The sequence below is a fragment of the Sparus aurata genome, chromosome 12 (genome assembly GCF_900880675.1).
Source record: "Sparus aurata chromosome 12, fSpaAur1.1, whole genome shotgun sequence".
NCBI classification, from domain to species: Eukaryota; Metazoa; Chordata; class Actinopteri; order Spariformes; family Sparidae; genus Sparus; species Sparus aurata.
The window spans coordinates 29,455,153-29,461,506 of record NC_044198.1 but is presented as its reverse complement, the minus strand read 5'-3'; positions in this window follow the sequence as shown (position 1 = coordinate 29,461,506).

The window sequence follows — 6,354 nt, the reverse complement described above, 5'->3', positions numbered from 1 at the left end:
CGAAAACAAGACCTAGATACAGGCATCACCTCCGATTTCTGCCAGTTAATTTTATATCCAGATATTCGAGAAAATGTTTCAATCTTATTCAAGATTATGGGGATAGAATTAGCCGGGTCCGAGATAAGCAACAGAATATTGTCCACATACAAAAACAGCTTCTGTTCTGTCCCACCACCCCACACCCCTTTAATACCTGTATCCGCTCTTAGAGCAATAGCTAATGGTTTCAAAAATATGGTGAAGAGTATCGGACTCAGTGGATCCCCCTGTTTCTGGCCTCTCATGAGGCCAAAAAAGGGAGATTTCAGGCCATTAGTTAGAACAGATGCCTTCGGGGACATGTAAATAATCTTAATCCATTTTATGAAATCCCCTCCAAATCTGAACACCCTCAATGTATACAAAAGATAAGCCAGTTCTACTCTGTCATACGCTTTTTCTGCGTCCAACAAGAGTGCCACGGTGGGCGTAACAGCATCACGACTTGCCCACATAAGATGTAATAACCGCCTAACAATATCCGATGAAGAACGCCCTTTAACAAAACCCACTTGATCTGTATGTACTATATATGGCATAGATCTTTCTATTCTTGTGGCAAGGACTTTGGTAAGAATTTTGCCATCAACATCTATTAAGCTTATAGGTCTATAGCTCCCCGGGTTTGTAGGGTCTCTATCTTTCCTCAGGATCAAGGTAATCAAAGCCTCATTAAACGTGCCTGGTAGTTGCCCCACATCAAATGACTCTTCATACAGTTTTGTCAAAATCGGTGCCAATAAGTCAATATATTTCCTATAGTATTCAACTGGTAGGCCATCTAGCCCGGGAGATTTTCCTGTTTTCAGTGATGCTATCGCATCTCTAACTTCTCTTTCAGTAATATCTCCCTCCATCTGTGCTACTTGTCCTTCTGATAGTTTGGGGATATTTAAATTGGCGAAAAAGGCTTCAAGTTGTTCTTCTGATGGGTCTACTTCTGATTTATACAGTTTCACATAGAAGTCTTTAAATACCTCATTAATATCCTTTGTACTCGTTACTAATTCCCCATTTGTATTTTTAATTGCCGGTATTATAAAGCTAGCATCTTGTTTTTTTAATTGCCTAGCCAATAATTTACTGGCCTTTTCCCCACTCTCATAGAAGTTACTTTTCATTCTAAACACAGCATATTCTACTCTTCTACTGTATAGCTCATTTAACTGGAATTTTAATTCACAAACTCTTCTCAAACGGTCCTCAGTATGGTTATCCGCCAGTTCTTTTTCTGCATCCTTCAACTGGGATTCTAATCCAAGCACTTGTTTTTTACTATCTTTTTTCTTCTTACTTGAGTGAGCTATTATTTTACCTCTTACATACGCCTTAGAGGCCTCCCACACTGAACCTAATCTCTCAGTTGATCCAATGTTAATGTCAAAAAACATTTTAAGATCTTCCCCTAACAAATTGGCAAAGGTTTCATCCTGAAGCAATGACACATTCATCCTCCATCTATTAGATTTAATAACGTCTGACCCCAAATTTACCCCCATTGCACAGTAGCATGGTCTGTTAATGCAATGGGTCCAATTGAGCAGTCTACAGTTCCTTCTACCAGATCTTTGGATATCAGAAAATAGTCTATGCGGCTGTGACTTTTATGCATATTTGAATAAAATGTATATTCTCTATCTCTGGGATGTACTAACCTCCAGATATCCATCAGGCCCAAGTCTCTCATCATCAAATGTATAGCTCTTCTGTCTCTCGGCACACTATTTGTAAGGGATGTTTTGTCCAGAACCCCATCTTGTACCTGGTTATAATCGCCCGATATTATAGTGTGACCATCCACTATTTCCCCCATCATTTTATTAACCTTATGAAAAAAGGTTGGCTCTTCTTTATTTGGGGCGTATATATTATGTTAACCTTTACTCCATTTATTTTAGCCTCGACACATATTATCCTCCCTTCATTATCCTTATGTTGTTTCAACATGACAAAATTTCGATTTTTATGTACAAGTATTGCAACCCCACACTTATTACTAGTATATGAGCTATGAAATATCTGTCCCACCCATCCTATCTTAAATGTAGCTATTTCTGTGTCCACCAGGTGTGTCTCCTGTAACAGGGCCACATCTGCTTGTTGAGATCTAAGATAGGACAAACATTTCTTCCTTTTAGCAGGGTTATGTGATCCATTAATATTCCAAGTAATAAACCTCACCAACTTAACCATATCTTAAGCCCAGTTTATACTCTTGCATATTGAATTATCCAAAACCTACACATTACAGAGTCAATCACATCACTTAATACTAACCATTTAGGGTGTTGTCCAACTGCCAGCCTTACCAAACAAAAATAAAACAGAAACAAAAAATGTGCCCCATGTTTTACACACAAAACCAGGCCAACCAAAAACACATCCATGGGTGGGAAAAGAACCATCCACCTGAAAACCATAGATGCAAAAACCTTCACTCCTATCTCCTTGAAAACCTAAGGAGATGGAGAAAGAAAAAAGAACACACCAAAAAAAACAACAAATCTACCTCAACTAGACCGTGAGTCGTGTTCACTGACCAACCCAAAGAAACCCCCCTTCCCCACCAACCCCCTCGCACCATTGATCAAAGCTACTATACTTATTACCAGTGCTTTCCGACATGTGGCATCGGGCTGTCACAGACAGCTCCCCCACAGAAATAAACAAAAACAAAAACAGTGCTGTCTTCATTTATCATTTACAATAGACACACATAGTCCTCCCCACCTAAAACGTATACAATTCTATTTACTGTTCCCCACAGGTCATTAAGAACACACACTCTCCTACCATACTGGTCTTCCATGTTTCAACATGTCCTTCCCTTGTGTCTCAATTAAGAGCAGAACCAGGTAATCTATGTCCGTCATCGGACAGCTTCACAACAGTCCATCATCCGTTTGGCACATTTATTCCTGATCTTCTCCATCCTGTGCGTCACCGGCGCTGGAGGCTCCAATAGCCTCTTTATTCAAAAATGCCAGTGCCTTACGGTGATCGTCAAATCTCATCCTCTTCCCTTTCCAGGTGAAGCGCATTTGTGCCGGTGGTGCCACAGTAAACCGCACATCCAGAGAGTGCAGCTTTTCTCTCACCTCCGAAACATTTTTCCTCTTCTCTGCCCACTCCCGTGGCAGGTCTTGGAAAAAAGAGAGCTTGCACCCTATCCACTCCACTCTCTACCCTTCCCTATACCTTTGTTTCGCGGCAGCGAACACTTTCTTCTTCTCCAAGAAGCACAGGAAGCAGATAACAATAGGTCTGGGCGAGCGGTTCTCATCCATCACTGGTCCTCCAGGGACCCGATGCACTCTCTGCAGCTGTGTCTGGTCCACCGGTATGCCCAGAGCTTCAACAATGATGTTCATCACACATATCTTCGGCTTGCCCTCTTCCAGCTTCTCTTTCAGCCCAACCAGAACCAGATTCTGGCATCTGTCGCGAAAGTTGGCATCCTGCTGGGCCGCCTCAAGTTCCGAGCACTTTTTGACATTTCTCTCCACAATTTCCCGAAGGCCGACGTTCTCGTCTTCCAAATCAGATATTCTGCTTTCAGCTGCCTCCAGACGCTGTAGGATGCCATTAACATCTGTGCGGAGTCCCACATTGTCTTTTTTCACTTGGTCAGTATCAGCTTGCAGGACCAGTAGCAACTTACTGACATGCCCAAGCTCGTCCATGGCTTTTCCGAGCGAGTTTTGCATAGCAGACAGGACGCTAGTATCCATGCTTCGTTTATCACTACCGGAAACGGCCGCAACAATTTCTTCTCGTTTATCACCATCCTGCATGTCCGCCATGTTGTTAGCGTTACTTCGTAGTATGCTGGGAGGCCGCTGACTCTCCCCCGCTGCCATCTACGACTTATATTTGTTACACCGTGTCAAAGGAAAGTTCTCAATCACACCAGTCATTTTATAGTAAACTCTATCTATCGCATTTCGAGGTATCGGGTTGTTGGGTTGGGGAGCTCCGTTCTAGGCGGCCATGTTCCTCAGCGTGCTCACGTGACCCCCCACCTGGCCTTTCAATCTTGCTGCCTTCAGGACTCGTTCTTTATCTCTGTAGTCGAGAAACTTCACAATAAAAGTCCGCTGCGAATTAGTGTTGCATCTTTGGCCGGCGATACGGTGCGCTCTTTCCACTGCAGGCGGGGGTATGTTGAGTGATTCTGAGAGCCATTTTTCAATAAAGGCACAGCAGTTAGTCCCTTCTTCCTTTTCTGGTATGCCTGTTATTCTCAAGTTGTTACGCCTGCTTCTACACTCTAGGTCATCTGTTTTGGACACGAGTAACTTTACCTTGGCCTCCAAATCTTTAACATTCATCTGCAGACTGTTGATTGTGTCTTCCGCGGTTGAAATGCCTTCTATAGCCTCGTTCAAGCGGCCGGTGCATTCCTTCATATTGGCTTCAATAGCTGTTAGTACCCCATCAATTTTCTGATGAAAGTCCTGTTTGAGGGACGTGATAGCTTTCATGATGTCTGCACTGGTCACAGTGTGTTCCTGTTCGTTATCCGTGACGCTAGCTAACATGGCGCCTTCGTCAGCGTGGACCGGGTCTCCCGAGTTTTCATTAGCCGCCAGGTCTGTCGCTTTACCTTTGTCCTTTTTTCCAGGCTTCAGCATCTTCGTTTCCTTGAAACTCGAGAATAGACTAGTACAACTTTTGTGGGATTTAGGGGGTGGTTAAATATGAATTTTCAGATAACTTGCGACGGAGCAAGAGAGTACGTCTGTTCGCTCACATTGCCTACCGGAAGTTCCATCATGTGGGAAGACTTTTAATCGAACCAGTAACTTAACAGCTCACACGAGAACTCACACAGGTGAGAAACCATAACTTTGCCTGGAGCAAGTTTTTCTGATCAGTCTGCTTTGATGAGACGTTTGATGACACGTACAGGCGAGTAGCCTTGTATTTGCAAAACATGTTGGAGGTGGTTCAGTTCTAGTGTTTCATGCATAATTGCAGAACTTTAACTTTAAATGAGCTACTTGAAGAATCTTCAGAGGATCAATATACACAGGAGAAATGATGAGCTGATGCTGAATGTGAACAATTTCCCCTTGAGAAGATGTCAAAATATGTTTATGTGTCTATCTTCATGCCGATTTGCCCATATTTGTTAATATGATGATTAAAAAGTTGAGATAATCGCTCTCATGTGTCCCACTTATTATCGCTCCTCCTGTCCTGCTTTTATATAAACAGTTATATGTTAAATACTTGTAGTTTTTTCAGTAGCTTCCATGTATGTAGCCAAAAAGTTAGCTGTTAGTTCAAAGTAGCAGTTTAGAAAATAGTCCCACAGTTCTTTGTGGAATTAAGCAGAGTAGATCTACACCTTAATACAAGGAGCACACAAACATAGTGTAAACACACTGTGTGAAAATAGTTTAAAGATGGTGGTAAATATAGTTAAGTACATGAATTTAAATAACGTGTAAGAAATGGAAAAAAAATAATGAAAAGTGTTTTTGAGTCTGCTTAGCAACTGGAGAACATTTGCTGGACCAACATTTTTCTTCAAGTTTAAAACTGTAGTCAGATATGTTTTAAACACGTTCTGAATTAAATATTTTCAGTCTGAAGCGGAACTAAAAGCCTCCGCACTTCCCCTGTCGGAGCTTTAGAGCGTGACACCCAGCGGAAGTAAACAGTAGCAGCTAGCAGCATTAGCTGGCTGTGTGTAATGAATGAAGTGAAGACGGTACTGAGTCACAGCGCAGCTCATTATTGAATGAGTAATTAAAGAACAATGAGTTCAGTTGAGAGTTTGAGAGAGTTTGTCAACGAGCGACTAACTGCTGCTGCTGAAGAAATATTCAGAGTTTTTAAAACAACTATCGTCCAGTACGAGGAAGAGATCGATCGGCAGCGCGTCATGCTGGATATCTGCTGGAAACCCCAAGTAAAGTTACACAGGATAGGTGAGTAAAAGTTTCTTATTTTAATAACACTAATGTTCAGAGCCCTGGAGTGGCCACAGAGGGGGACATATGCATCGCAGCCACGTTTCACTACATGGAGCGAACATACGAGTGTTTCCCCCGTTTTGGTTCATTCCACTCCGGGACTCCGGAGGTTCTGAGTGTCCGCTGCACGGCTGGGCCCCGTTCTATAGAAGACTGCGGCGAAACTCCGCTCAGAAAATGATGATTTTACACACAAAACGTTCCGAAACATGTGAGGAGCACTAAAACTCAACAGAAAGAGGTGTGTGTCATTCAACCTGTTTGGAAGACATTTCGGCATTGGTTTGAGTCAGTGGGTCAGATGAGATGGAAGCTATTGGGAAAAAAA